Consider the following 16,708-nt stretch of genomic DNA (forward strand, 5'->3'; position numbering starts at 1 on the left):
ATACCACCAAAAGAAAGCTCTATTTGTGGGAAAAAAAGGACGCCAATTTTGTTTGGGCGCCACGTCGCATTACCGCGCAATTGTCAGTTATCAGTTAAAGCGACGCAGTGCCGAATCGCAAAAAGGGGCAAGGTCCTTAACCTGCATAATGGTCCGGGTCTTAAGTGGTTAATATGAGCAGATCTCTGCCTGTAGGAATTAATATGAGAAACACCAGCAAATCTATTGACATAGCTTTAGGTGCACACTGTGCAGAGGACACAGACAGTAGACTACGTGAAAATGCTTGCAGAATGATCCCCTGCCTGTGGTATTAATATGAGCAGATCTCTGCCTGTAGGAATTTAATATGAGAAACACCAGCAAATCTTTTGACGTAGCTTTAGGTGCACACTGTGCAGAGGACACAGACAGACACAGACAGACACGGACAGTAGACCAAGTGAAAATACTGCAGCTAGCACAATCACCTGCCTGCCTGTCAGTATATTAGGAAGAGTGGATCTAGCTAAACTCAATACAGTGTATAAATATATATACAACACCTGGGATGCATATATATCCTCTACACACTGTAATTCTAACTGACTAGCCTGCCTGCCTTCCTGCTCTATCTAACTCCAAAAAATGACACTCTCTCTCTGTCTCTCTCTGTAAACCACCGCAACACACTACACAAGGCAACTTCCAGGCGGCCTTATATAGTGTGGGGTGTGTACTAAACCCCCTGAGCCATAATTGTCCAAAGCTACCCTGGCTTTGGCCAATTATGGCTCTCCGTTTTTTGCAAGCTGTGATTGGCCAAGCATGCGGGTCATAGTGCATGCTTGGCCAATCATCAGCCAGCAATGCGCTGCGATGCCGCAGTGAATTATGGGCCGTGACACGCCACTCGAATTTGGCTCAAACGGCCCGTAACGTTTGTATTTCGATGAAACGGTCGAACATACGATGTTCAGGTCGAACATGAGTTTGTGTCGAACACAAAGCTCATCCCTAGTCACGGGTGTCATTCAGAGAATGCTTTGTAATTTTCTCAATAAATTAAAGGCATTCTCTGATTGGATGAGGTAGAGATTGTGATATCACCACCCCACCTCTCCACCTTGTCCAATCAGAGAATGCTTTGCATACTTTGAGACAGCGTAAAGCATTCCCTGAATGAGCGTACCCCTGTGGTTACTATATAGTAGAGCAGCCGCTTGGCATAGGACCTGGAAGACAGCGAGGATCACTGTAGTAGTAGTAGTAGTGGCTACCTTAGTGATTTTTCTCTTCCATCGGCCTTGGTTAGGTGTGATACATACATACTTACATCCGTTCAAGCTGAGCCAATGTAACTAAAAATAAATTTCTTTAAATATATTAAATATACATACAGTATAATGTTCTTAGGAAGATTGTTGTTGTAATAAACGGTCGGGTGACAGGGTCACTTTAAGCTAAATGCGCTTTCTTTGGTCTACCACCAAAAATACAACCAGTGGTACTGCAGACTAACACAAAGAAGGTCTTTTGTATACAAAAAGAAAGAGAAGTAGGCATTGACTGATTTAGTCCCCACACTGTGAGCACAGGTCTCTTCAAGATTTATTTACACCGCTGTAAATCTCTTAATAGGCAATGTGGTTTCCGTTGATCTGTACACTAATTGTAATCCCATCTTTAGCATTCTAGAACACTCAATTATCTTTATTATCTAGCAAACAGACTGATAAATGTTGGAGCATCACAGGGTAACCTTTTTTAAAATAAACAACTAATTAAATGAGGTTATTCTCATTAAAACTATTGCAATGTAAAAAAATAAATAATAATTAGTAAGACTGTAAATATCGTATTACATCAATAATGGACACCTAATAAGAAAATAAACTTGCTCAGACTTTTGTACTAATTGGCGCTGGTTTGTAATGTAATATATCATGGCTTCGAGAAAGTAGGGCTATAGTTCATACTAAGATATGGAGAAGGTGTTACATGCCTTAGTTCCCTTATTTATCACTCATTATAAATACAGAAAGGAAATGAGTTTGTAACAGTGCAACGGTAAAATAAATAAGGTATATCGTAGCTCATGTTTTGCGCTCCATCCTCTTGTTATTAGGAATGACAATACCTACACTTACCCCTTGAGCACATCAGCATCCTATACCTCTGTCTTCCAGGACACTTATGGAAGGGGATAAAGCTTACAGCAGGGGTGCCCAACCATTGGCCCGGGGGCCACATGTGACCCGTGGAGCCCTCTGATGTGGCCCGCTACCTCTGGGATGGAATAGAATAGAATACTGTTGTTGAAGGTAAGTTTATTACTAAAATCACAGTGTATATATGGGCATATCTATTCTGCAGTGGTTACTGGACTTTCAAACTGATCTGTAGGTACAGAGCAGTGTGGGTTACCTGCACTGAGCCATAGACTTCTATTACCTGCAAGTTTGGTGCGCTTTCTAAAAGTGCACTACACCTACAGGATATAATAGAAGTCTATGGCAAAGTGCAGCTAATCTGCAGGAAAGCCTCAGGTGAACTGTGCTGCACCCACGGTGCTCGAAAACAACAGTGCATCAGTGTGAAAGCAGCCTTAGGCCTCTTTCACACAGTCAGTCTGACCCAATTGGACCCTCCATTTACCTCTAAGGAGTAGAAAATGTAAATAATGGCTTACAGTATATAATGTGGTAGAATGCCTCTTGAGGTAGGCAACAATTCAAGTATTTTAAGGGAATTCAAGGGAAATGTCCTACAATGAAAGTCTGGGTCTTAGAGAGGAACTTTGCCCAACCTGATTAAAATCACATTTCATCTTTCTGATACTTGTCCCTATGCAATATATATAAAAAAAAACTAACTGGTCCACAGAGTGCAGGATTGTCTTCCTTGCAGCCGTAGTTCTCCTGGCACCTATCTAATTTTGGGCCGTCATCTTGAAAGTCTTCTTCCTGAATTTTATCTTGAACATGCACAGACACACCACAAGTCTTTACCAAATCTTTAGGATTCTCTGTGCCTGCACCAACATCTACGTTTTCAAAGTTTTAAAGGACCTAACAGAGACCTGTCATGTGGAAAACTGTGCATAAGCCAGGACTTAGATCTGTGTTGTGCCTGCTTCTGCTTGCAATTGAAATTTGCATTATACTTTGACAAGTTGCTTGCTGGGTTGGCATAGACATGCAGCATGTGGACAGTTTACACCATCCCTGCCTAGATGAGGAATCAGTATTTGAGGGCTGCATAAAGGAAGACAGGGTCTTTACTAAGGATAAATAATGTGATAGAGGAAGGGAGGATGAATTTGAGGAATAGAGGGGGGAATTTTCAGATGAGGACACTTGTTCAGGTGATGGCATTCTAGGAGGAAATTTCTCACACTTTAGAGAGATTGCATCCTATTTACCAATTGCATATACAGGGCAAGGAGTAAATGGAAATCTTCCCAATGGGATTGGAAAAAAAATTCCCTACTCCATATAAGATGAAAACATTTTTAGCTATAAAGAGCTGAGTAGTAAAAAACAGCATCCCTGAAAGTGTAACTCTTAACATTAAACCATTAAACATATTGATAACTACCAAAGTCAATAGTAGTTCCAGTAAAGAAAATATACTGTAATCCTTGCTCCATAAGACGCACCCCCCCCCCCAAAAAAATTGTCTCTGCGTATTATGGTTTGAATACTGATCAGGTTCCCCCCCCTTTGCCGCCGCTGCCATGTCACAATACTGTCTCCCACGTGTGCCGGGCAATCTCCTGGCTGAACCTGTCACTCACAGAAGACAGAACAGCCCCAGCGGCCAAATGGAGTACCGTCGTGGCAGCCACTCAGGCTGCTCTGTCTTCTGTTTGAGTGACAAGCGGATGTGATGATGTCCTCGCCAGTCGCCAGCAACAGGTCAGGCTGCCTTACATGGGCACAGGTCAGGTATCATTTTATTGGCACAGGCCAGACTACATTTCATGGGCACTGGTAAGGCTGCATTTTATTGGCACAGGCCAGACTACATTTCATGGGCACAGGTCAGGCTGCATTTTATTGGCACAGGCCAGACTACATTTCATGGGCACTGGTAAGGCTTACAATTAATTGTCACTTGTCAGGCTGCATTTCATGGGTACTGGGAAATATTTTAGTGCACTATTTGGTTCAGAATATTTTTTTTACTGTTTTCCTCCTCTAAAAACCTAGGTGCGTCTTATGGTCAGGTGCGTCTTATGGAGCGAAACATACGGTAAATAGAAACTTCTACTGTTGGTAGCCCTACAGAATGTATGACATTCTACAGTTCTGCTAATGATAGGCTACTGTTGGCCCATTTTTTCCGAGTAAGTAAATAGCTAGTTTTTATACATAACCCCTAGGAAGAGTGTAAAATCTACCATTGGATATTAATAATAAAAAAAAAAATTTGCCCTTTGAATTCCATAATGTCTGTTGTCCTGAAAACTATTTTTGTGGGTGCCTTTATTACACCACTCTCTTTACATGATCCTCATTCAATAGAGGAGTCATTTTTAATTGCAATAAAGATAACCACTGAAAACATTTTATCAAAATGATGTATATCATACCTCCAATATAATTTTTAAAAACCAACAGCCACTTTTGAGAAACAACTTTTCTTATTTTCTTATTTTGGTATCTTTATGCCTTCAACTATCAGGTAGCATGTGATAAATCTGGATTGGTGTTCTAATGTGTGGCCATTTCCCTTTTCACATTCAGTCTCCATTAAAGGGGTTGTAAAGGTTAATTTTTTATTTTCTAAATAGGTTCCTTTAAGTTAGTGCATTGTTGGTTCACTTACCTTTTCCTTCAATTTCCCTTCTAAATTTTTTTTTCTTTGTCTGAATTTCTCACTTCTCACTTCCTGTTCCTCATTTAGAAGGGAAATCGAAGTTAAAGGTAAGTGAACCAACAATGCACTAGCCTAAAGGAACCTATTTAGAAAATAAAAAATTAACCTTTACAACCCCTTTAAGCATTTCTAAACTTATGATGTAATGTAAACTTCTGTCAGCTAGTATGATCTAGTGAAAAGGACTTGAGTTGATCACTTCATGGCTATTTTTGGTGGTTTGAAATCCCATTAAGCTTCTGGAGAAAGGGACAAAAACTGCTTTAGAAGCTATATCTACCCTATTTCTTCCACTATTGCCTGAGTCCTCTTAGCTTGATTGTCCATGCCGTCCTTCTATTTATTTTTCCTGGCAAAAAAGGGGCTCAGACCTTTTTTTAAGATGTTCGCTTAGTGTGAGGTCCTTGATTGCAAATTTGCTGTTTCCCCATTGCAGCAAATTAGGCAAAATTGTCAATTAGTCTCAGTGATTTATTCATTTTAGTTAATTGAATTAATTTCTGTTGACTAATAGTATGCTTAGCAGTCAATCAGAATTCCTTTTCTTTTAAATGTATCCTTTACATTTGGTTCCTGTGGATTATTATTATACAGGATTTATATAGCGCCAACCGTTTGTGCAGCACTTAACAAAATTAAGGTAGACATTACAGTATACATTACAATTTGGTACAAGATTAATCTTGTACCAAATTGATCAGCTCATCCGCTGTGGGGGATGAGCTGATGGAGAACGTAAAACAGTGTATTAGTTAGAAACAGAATAGGCTTCTTTAAAGAGAAAGGTTTTCAGGGATCGAAAGATGGAAAGATTAGGGGACAGTCAGACAGATTGGGGAAGGAAGTTCCACAGGATGGGAGAGGCTCTGGAGAAATCCTGGATGCGAACATTGAAGGCGGTGACAAGAGAGCTAGAGATCGTGGGAGGACCGAAGAGAATGGCTTGGTTGGTATTTTGAGAATAGGTTAGTGATGTAGCTGGGGGCAGAGTTGTGGATGGCTTTGTAAATTATTGTTAGTACTTTGAATTGTATTTGTTGGGTGAGTGAAAGCCAGTGGAGGGATTGACACAGAGGGGTGAAGGAGAATGAATGGTTGGTAAGGTGGATGAGTCTTTGTAACAGGCTCTGTTGCGCCACTGCTCCTCTCTCTCTCTGTGGGTGCTTCAGCGCCGTATTGCGTTCACCCGATGACGTCATCGCCCAGGCCACGATGCGTTACAGCTTGAAACGTGGAAGTGCGTTTTATATGGCGCTCTATTCAAATCTCACTGCAATGCACTACACTGCACTATTATTGCCAGCCGTAATGCCAGCTGTAGTGTCAGGCTTAGCCTGTCAGCTCAGCCATGCTGCTGTCCTTACTCCCTTTGCCGGAACACCGCACCAGGAAACAACTACTACTTTGCTGCTAAGACTTCCTACAACAACTGCCTTGCTGGGAACTACATTCATGCCATGAACATCTTGCACTATGGACATTCCATCTCCTGCATACAGATCTACAAACGGATATGTAGACATTCCTTTACTTGTAGTTCTATAGGAAGATCTAATGCTAATGATTCATCTATTACTATGTACTATTACAAATGCTGTGTGGATATTACTATATCTTCTGGGAGATAATTATGTGCTAAAGCTTATTGCAAAGGAGTACCTAAAAGGGACAACTACCTCTAATTCATTATAGCAAGTTACCTCAAGTATGCTACTATAACTACTTAAGCCCCGGACCTTTAGGCAGCTAAATGCCCAGGCCAGGTTTTGCGATTCGGCACTGTGTCGCTTTAACAGACAATTGCGCGGTCGTGCGACGTGGCTCCCAAACAAAATTGGCGTCCTTTTTTCCCCACAAATAGAGATTTCTTTTGGTGGTATTTGATCACCTCTGCGGTTTTAATTTTTTGCGCTATAAACAAAAATAGAGCGACAATTTTGAAAAAAAATCAATATTTTTTACTTTTTGCTATAATAAATATCCCCCAAAAACATATATAAATAATTTTTTTTCCCTCAGTTTAGGCCGATACGTATTCTTCTACCTATTTTTGGTAAAAAAAATTGCAAAAAGTGTTTATCGATTGGTTTGCACCAAATTTATAGCGTTTACAAAATAGGGGATAGTTTTATTGAATTTTTATTAATTTTTTTTTTTTACTACTATTGGCAGCGATCAGCGATTTTTTTCGTGACTGCAAAATTATGACACTTCGGACAATTTTGACACATTTTTGGGACCATTGTCATTTTCACAGCAAAAAATGCATTTAAATTGCATTGTTTATTGTGAAAATGACAGTTGCAGTTTGGGAGTTAACCACAGGGGGCGCTGTAGGAGTTAGGGTTCACCTAGTGTGTGTTTACAACTGTAGGGGGGTGTGGCTGTAGGACTGACGTCATCGATCGAGTCTCCCTATTAAAGGGATCACTCGATCGATACGCCGCCACAGTGAAGCACGGGGAAGCCGTGTTTACATACGGCTCTCCCCGTTCTTCAGCTCCGGGGAGCGACCGCGACGGAGCGGCTATAAACGAATAGCCGCGCCGTCGTCCCGGATCGCTCCCCGAGGTAAGTCGCCCGCCGCACGCAGCGCGGGGGGGGTCCCGATCGGACCCCCCACCCGCTAGAAGGCAAGGACGTATATATATACGCCCATCTGCCTGTACGTGCCATTCTGTGGACGTAAATCGGCGGGCGTTAAGTAGTTAATTACCTCTCCTCTCATATGTGTGCATTGCTACATCTATAATTATAGCTCATGTCTACAACTATATTTATCTGAGCTATGCTGCCTCTCATATTCTTCTACAAATAAATACCTCAAGTATGCTACTATAATTACCTGACAAATACTGCCTCTCATAAGCAATAGTATTACATCTACCAATTTACCTCAAGTATGCTGCAATAACTACCTGAGCTATTCTGCCTCTCATATACAAGTACTACTACTCAATTAAAGTACTTGTTATATGCAAGCTACAGTTGTTACTACAACTTCTATTACTACGTGCCCGACATTATTACAAATCCTCCTAGGCCTTGTCCTAATTGTTGTACTTGTTCACTCTAACTTTTCTATGCATGGAGTTGATGTTATATTATAGCATCTCCTCTAGTGGCCTTAATACATCTCTACATGCCAAGGTGATATGATAGAGAACCCCCAAACTCCTGTTACAAGGAGAGACGCCTGGGGTCCCTTACTGATAATCACCTGCATGTAGTGGTGTATTGGGATATTGTCTGAACTAATTTTAAACGCTAAGCTCTGGTCGCATGCTGTTATGCGTCCATGCTTAGTAGCTCAACGCCTTTCTTTTTGTGACAGAGAGATGATGTATAGATCCCCCAAACTCCTGTTGTGAGGAGTGACGCCTGGGGCCTAATACTGAGTTATCGCATTGAAGTCCTTGCTAACCGCAGTTGTGGTTCACTCTGTTCACCATTGCTGTTACAGTCTTGTAGCAGCATTCATTATGGACTGAAGGGGCAATAGTTTATGTAAATGTAATCCAATGAGGAGGGAGTTGCTGTAGTAAAGGCGAGAGATAAACAGGGAGTGAATTTGAACCTTGCTGGTGTCATTGGTTAAAAAAGGGCGAATTCTAGACATATTGCTGAGGCTTAGGCCTCGTACACACGACCGAGGAACTCGACGGGCGAAACACATCATTTTGCTCGTCGAGTTCCTTATTAGGCTGTCAAGGAACTCGACAAGCCAATTTTCTCCATTCCCGTCAAGAAAATAGAGAACATGCTCTCTTTTTGGCTCGTCGAGTTCCTCGACAAAAAAAAAAAAAAACAGCAAGTTTCTTGCTGGTTTTTGCCGAGAAACTCGGTCGTGTGTACGAGGCTTAAGGCGACATGATTTGGACAGGAATTGGAATGTGGGCCTGAAAGGACAGTTCAGAGTCCAGGGTTACACCAACCCCCCCGGCATGTGGGCATGTACTGATAGTTGTGCCATTGATCTTGACAGAGAAGTCAGGGGAAGGGACACGTGGAGGAGGAAATATTCTGAGCTTGGTTTTAGATAGATTCAGTTTGAAGTGGTGTGACATCTAGGCTGATATGTCTGTTAGTAAATCAGTGATGTGTAAGAAGACCGATGGGATGAGCTGAGGGGGAGAGAGATAGATTGGGGTGTCATCAGCATATATTTGTAGCAGAAGCCATGGGAGGCTATCAGCTGACCCAGGGAGGACGTGTAGATTGAGAATAGTAGAGGTCCAAGGACAGAATCCTTGGGGGACCCCAACGTTAAGAGGAGTTGGAAAGGAGGAAGTGGAGTTTTAAGTGACACTGTAAGATAGGTAAGATTAGAAACCAATGGAGAGCGCAGCCATGGACACCAAGCAAATCACATTTTTTGAGGAGGAGGGGGTGATAAACTGTATCAAAGGCAGCGGAGGCCCAAGAGTAAGAGTACGGAATAATAAGCAGATTATTAAATTTAAGGAGTTAAACTAAATTTTTAAGGAGTACATGGCATTTCCTGAAAGCTTTTCCTGGTGGTAATTGCCCATTGGTAGCAGGGTCAGGGAGTGAATGATAGCATTAGTCTCTTAGCTTTAGGCTAATATCTGTAAAGTAATGAGCTCCACATTTTCACTTTATTTATTAAGATGAGCTAGCTGGTATTAATAACCTCTGTGTGTTCTGCTGCTGACAAGTACTTGCTATGTGTTTTGATACATGTAGCTATAGCTTATGGCTAATAAAACTGTAGTGTACAATAGGGCATGCAATGAGTGGGCAGAAATATCATCTTGTTCACATCTTGTTAGAGCAAACCTACAGATAAAGGGTAAGTTTACCTTACAGATTTTTCTGTAAAGGTGAACTTACACTTTAAAAAAAAATCAAGTTAAGCTTATAATGACTAACACCATCAAGGATAAAGGGTTACCCGTTACTGTAAATGTCAATATTATTTCTGCTGTCTGTCTCATTTTATATAACCTATGCCAAGGCATGGGTCATTTGTGTTTGCTGTTGTAGAGCAATGTTAGAGGGAATGCCATCATTAATTTGGGTATAGTTGGCTAATGTTAGTCTAGCAAAAATAATCAGCAGGACAGCATTATATATTAAAAAGGGATTGAGCATGTTGAACATCTCATTCCAAAACCATAGACATTAAATTGGAGTGTGTCTGACCAATTTTGTGCCCATTTGGTCAAAAAAACTAAAAAAAGAATGAGGTTAGGTGCTGATGTTGGAAGACTTGGCTCAAAACTAGCTTCCCAATTAATTCTGCAGGTTTTTAGAAAGACTGAAGTCAGTTTACTTAGCTTTTTTCATTAACTGTCCACATAGGTGTGCGCAGTCTATTGCATTAGGGTGTTCACCCCAAAGTATGAATTTATTCACTAAATATAAAACTATGAACACAAATCAGGTATCTGCTTTAGGCCCAAACAGCATTTTTTTTCATAATTGATCTATATTTTGCCAATTGTCCATGATTGCCTGTTTAGTGAATAAACGCCAAAGAGGGCAGAGTTCAAGAGTGCACTGCATACAGAGGATAGAATTCAGGAGTGTGCTACATACAGAGGACAGAGTTCAGAAGTACACTGCATACAGAGGACATAGTTCAGGAGTGCACTGTGTACAGAGGACATAGTTCAGGAGTGGGCTGCACACTGAGGACACAGTTTAGGAGTGGGCTGCACACTGAGGACAGATCTCGGGAGTGCGCTGCGCACAGAGGACAGAGTTCAGGAGTACGCTTTGCACAGAGTGTTCTGCATACAGAAGGCAGACACTGCATACAGAGGGCAGATTTCAGGGCTGCATTGCATACAGAGGGCAGAGTTCATGAGTGTGCATCTGATAAGCAAAAACAAATCTCCCCCTCCCACTTTAGTACAGAGCTCTCCCTCTTAAATTTTCCCCAACAGAACTCTCCTTCCAGCCATAAAGCTAAGCGGCTACAACTTACAACTACTTACATGCAGAATGCAGGCTGCTGCTGCCAGACTAGAGCGGCTGGAAACATCCCCCCCTCCTTTTCTCCCAAAGAGATCTAAAGGATAGGGGGGCTTTGTGCTAGCCACCTGGAGCACTGCACTGTTGTAAACACAGCTTAGCACTCCCAGCTTGTAGGGCCCACTGGAGGTAGTACTATGCGGGTCACAGCAGAGTGCACTGGCCTCCAGCTCCTAGACAGGGTCTCCCAGGCCCAACAATGACAAAAGGGATTTAGCTGCAGCAGATGCAGCGCTTCTTGCAAAATGAGATGGATTACTACACATGTGAAGTGCACTGTGCCCCGCACACACTTGGACTATTTATGATATGCCAATGGGTTGATTAGGGTATGCCCAGGCACATCAGGCACACCCCATGCACACGCCTATGACTGTCCATTATTCCGCAAGGGAGAAGAGCATATTGAAATATCAGAATATATACACAAGTGAAAACTCAAGAATCTTTTGAGTAAAGAATAGGGGCAGAAGTGACTGGGAGTTTATGGCTGCCAGGAGTTTATCTTAAAGAACTATCTCTTCCAATGTCTTTGCTCAGTATTATAAAATGTGCATATTTTAATGTATGATCAGATCTTCCTGGTATACTGCATATACAGCTTTAGTCCAAGAATAAACAAAAGGGAATTTCGAGCTTGGTAATTCAAATATTTGTCCATTTAACATGCTCTGTTTGGAATTTTGTACCGACATATGCGATCATATACTGTAGCAATCTGATTTGGGAATTTGAATTGCAGTAAAACCTTGGTTTGAGAGTAACTTGGTTTGAGAGCGTTTTGCAAGACAAGCAAAATGTTTTAATAAATGTTGCCTTGATATACAAGCAATGTCTTGATATAGGAGTAGCGTCATGTCACAACTGAGTATAAAAAAGAAGAGAGAAGCCTCTAAGTGTAGAAATATGGTTACATTTAATGAAGGTACAACATTTAGCAACTTATTGCTACACTAAGGCCCCATACACACGGTCGGTTTGGTCCGATGAGAATGAACCAAAGTTCATTTTCATCGGACCAAACCGACCGTGTGTATAGGGCATCGGTCTGTTTTCCTTCGGTACAAAATTTTAAAACATGCTTCAAAACCGAACCGATGGACCGCTGCCCCATCGGACCAAACCGATGGTTAGTACAGAAAAGCATCGGTTCAAAACCCGCACATGCTCAGAATCAAGTTGACACATGCTTGGAAGCATTGAACTTCGTTTTATTCAGCACGTCGTGTGTTTGACGTCACCGCGTTCTGACCCGATCGGATTTTGGACTGAGGGTGTGTACACATATCAGGCCGTATGGCCACTTCAGAGGTGAACCGATGAAAATGGTCCGTCGGACCATTCTCATCGGTTTTGTCTGACCGTGTGTACGGGGCCTTAGAGGTGCCTCTCTTCTCTTTTATACCCTGTAAAAAAAAATGCTTTGATATACAAGTGCTTTGGATTACAAGCATGTTTCTGGAACTAATTATGCTTGCAAACCAGGGTTTTATTGTAAAATGCCATTCATGTCCATGTATGAGGTTCTTCAATGTAAAGGACTTATGCCCTGTACACACGATCACTTTTTGTGATGAAATAAAATGACATTTTTAAAAATGTAATTTAAAATGATCATGTGTGGGCAAAATGTCATTTTATGTCTTCTGAAAAATGACAAAAAAAAAATTCGAACATGCTTGAATTTTTATGTCATTTTTTTAAATGTCATTTTTTGTGTCATAAAAAATGATCGTGTGTGGGCAAAAATGACGTTTTAAACCCGCACATGCCCAGAAGCAAGTCTTGAGATGGGAGGTAAAACTACCATTCATAATGGAGTAAGCACATTCATCACGCTGTAACAGACAAAAAAGCACGAATCGTCTTTTACTAGCAAGTAACCCGCTAAAAGCAGCCTCAAGGCGAATAGAACTTCCCCTTTAGAGTGCAGTCACTTTGTTCATCATTTTTCAAAAATGATGGTGTGTGGGCAACATAATTTTTAATGATGAAGTTGGAAAAATTAAAAAAATTTTCATGATAAAAAATTAAAAAATTTTTCATCACAAAAAGTGATCGTGTGTACAGGGCATTAGAATAACATATCCATTGCCATTGCAAATCATTGTTTCCTTCTATAATCCATTGACTAGTTAAATACACCGTATTGGCTGGAAGTCCTTTCTAATTACCACTGTCTAAAATATTAGAGCAAGTGAATACAAATGTGAACCTGTGCATAGAAAAATTACAACACTGCTGAGGAGAAAAATTAATATGCAAACTATAATGAGGGCAATACACACAGAGATAATCTTCCTGCACTAAATGCCGAGCCGAGACACCTGTTCTCTGATTTCTTCATCTTTGTTTTGTAATATATTTTATTAAGAACAACAAATTGATTTAACTGGAATCATTAAAATAAATTGACACATTCTGAGCAATTTAAACAGTAAAATAAGTAATAGCTTGAACTAAAAAGAAGAAATTATACCTACAAAAATCTTACTACATGAAAAAGAAAATGAAGATGTTTTCTATTCTTTCTTTTTGCCTCTCTTATGTCTTCTTTTTTTCAATTCCCATCTCTTTCTCTTCCTTTAACTTGCCCCTTTTTCCTTTCCTTCTCTTAAAGTGGTTTTAAGTCCTTACATATACTCAATGAAGTAAATAATCAATATACAGTGCTGTGCTATAAAAAAACATCAATACTAATAAAAGTGTAAAAATTGTATTTAATAAACATATATTGCTAAAAATTCATATATAGTATCTGTGAATGATTGAAGTGAATTAAAAAAATCAATACATCAATGGTGCAAAACTCCAAACTGCTTTTGCTTTCCTCCACCATTATCTGAGTCAAATCAGCAGTGTTCCCCCTATGGGGATATCAGAGAGTTTGGCATGGTGCTAGTAATCACCTTCCTCCAAATCAGTTGTTTACAAAACCCTAATTATATATACCAAATATGATGGATATGCAAAAGTAGAAAGGCAGAATCTAGTGCTCTCCGTTTAACCATTTTGCTGCCAGGCCCTGTGCTCCATTTTTTTCCCCTCAGGTGACCAACCATTTTGCAATTTTTCCTTTGTTTTTATTTTTCACTTATAAATTTCAAAGTTTGTAAAAGACCCCCCCAAACCACATATTTTCTGAAAGCACATGACCAGTAGAATAAAAAGAAGGTGCAACTTATTTCTAAGATCCCACAATATTTGCACAAATGTTTTAAAAACAATATTTTTTACAAAAAATCCACTAAAATCATGAATAGCAGATAAATACAAAGCAAATTTTCCCAAATTCCTGCTAAATATAAAAGCTTAACCTGTATTGAGTTAATAAATAACAAATATTTGTAATTTTTACATTGCGCCTTTTTGCAAAATGGTGAAAATTGAACGTACGCAAAAATGTAAATATTCACACTTCTCAAAAAATCTGAAGGTTTTAATTTTTCCCTTACAGCTTTCAATATTTGTGAAAGACCCCACAAAAAACATATATTTTCTGAAAGCATATGGCATTACTGATTTTTTAGACCCAGCTGTATTTGCGCAAATGTTTATCAAAATAATATTTTTGCAAAAAATACACTAAAACCATAATTAGCAGATAGAAACACAGCTAATTTTACAAATATCTACTAAATATAAAAGCCAAAATAAAAAAAAATCTGATAAGCCCCCCCGCCCGCAGACTCCCACAACCACCGGGCAAGGGTTGTGGGGATGAGGCCCTTGTCCCGATCAACATGGGGACAAGGTGCTTTGGGGGGACCCCAAAGAACCCTCCCCATTTTGAGGGCATGTGGCCTGGTACGGTTCAGGAGGGGGGGTTCTCTCTCACCCCCCCCCTTTCTTGCAGCTTGACAGTTTGTGTGATTGGATAAGGGTCTGGTATGGATTTTGGGGGGACCCCCATGCCATTTTTTTTACATTTTGACCTGAGGTTACCCTTAAAATCCATACCAGACCTGAAGGTCCTAGTATGGATTTTGGGGGGACCACCTCGCCATTTAAAAAAAAATTGGGCATGGGGTTCCCCTTAATATCGATACCAAACCTGAAGGGGCTGGTATGGATTTTGGAGGGAACCATTTTTTTCAATGATTTTTGTTATGTATACTGCCGAGTGCTGGCAATACATTACAGCTTTGAGCAATTTTAAATGACATTTTTTAGCAGTAATTTTGCTGCAGGACTGTTAGGCGCTACTTTACAGGCAGACGAAGGGGACCCTAGGCACAATATATAAAGGAATATTTTTGTTTTATTGTTTCACTTAAGCATTATTAAAATCACTGCTCCTGAAAAAAATGCAGTTTAAAAATTTTTTATTGCATTGTCCCCTTGGGCAGTACCCAGGTCCCCATACACTCTTTATGGCAATAACCTGCATATAAACCTTTAAAATTATCACTTTTGATTTTTCATGTTCGTGTCCCATTGACTTTAATGGTGTTCGCACACATTTTTTGCCTGTTTGCATGTTCTGTTGCGAACCAAACCAGGGGGTGTTTGGCTCATCCATAGTGTTGTTAATGTGGCATGTTGTCTCGCAGTGTGCTGGATTGTTGTATACAGAGGTTGTGTATGAGAGGCACTCTGGAGTACTGTTGGACAAGGCTGAAGACTGGAAAAAAGTGCCAGAAGGCACAAGTATATGTGATATGGTGGGGTCATCAACCCAAATATGGACTTATTTAATGATGGTTTTGGTGTTGGGACAGTTGCTGGAAGAGGATTGTATGCCAGTGGAGTTGGTAGATAGTGATGTTGCCATTGGAGACAACCACTCCCCTTTGTGCGATTCCCCTCCAGACACTGCCTTGCAAAACACTGATGAAATGAGTTTTGTAATAGGTGAAATTAGTTCTCATAAATGTGTATTTCCGACAATGAGGAACAGTGCAACGCACTGGTAAATGTTTTGGTTACCATGGATAACAACAAAAATAAGGGTAGACCTGAAGGTTAAGGTGACGTGGTTGCTGCTAATCTTAAAAAATGTGGGAAGATGAATAATGGTATGACAGACACAGAATAGGGGTTAGGTGTAGTAGAATTAGGCCCCCTACAGGTTCAGGAGGGTAATTCTGGGAAAGATTTCCAGAGGTCCAGGAACCTCCCAAGTTGTAAGAGTAAAAGGTCTAAGGACACTGGCCAAAAGCTCAACAAGGTGTCATTAAGAGTTTCAGTCCAAAATAAAAAAAAACACACATATGACTGACGTGTTTAAGAGTGTGACCCCTTTAAAATAAATCAAGCAAGAAGGGTTGGTTCTGAGAAAATCGAGGGAGCACTTTAACTTTGAGGCCTCGTACACACGACCGAACATGTCTGCTGAAACTGGTCCACGGACCAGTTTCCGCAGACATGTTCGGTCGTGTGTACGTCCGACCGGACAATTTTCCGGCGGATCGGACAGGTTTCCAGCGGACAAATGTTTCTTAGCATGCTAAGAAACATGTCCGCTGGAAGCTTGTCCGTTGGACATGTTCGGTCGTCTATACGACTCACCGGACATGTCCGCTCGGCCAAAAGCCCTTGCATGCGTGGAAGTGATTTGACGCATGCGTGGAAGCATTGACCTTCCAGGGTCGCGCACGTCGCCGCGTCATCATCGCGGCGACGGTGCGGCCACGTCACCGCGTTCGCTGTCCGCGGGAAATTTGGTCTGATGGTGTGTACAGCCATCAGACCAAAATCCGCCAGCGGACATGTCCGATGAAAACGGTCCGCGGACCGTTTTCATCGGACATGTCCCATCGTGTGTACGAAGCCTAAAGGTATCCGACACCTAAAGGTCAGTAGTCAGCCTTTGAGTAAAAAAGGTACCAAGTTTGTAAACTCC

The sequence above is a fragment of the Rana temporaria genome, chromosome 8 (assembly GCF_905171775.1).
Source record: "Rana temporaria chromosome 8, aRanTem1.1, whole genome shotgun sequence".
NCBI lineage: Eukaryota > Metazoa > Chordata > Amphibia > Anura > Ranidae > Rana > Rana temporaria.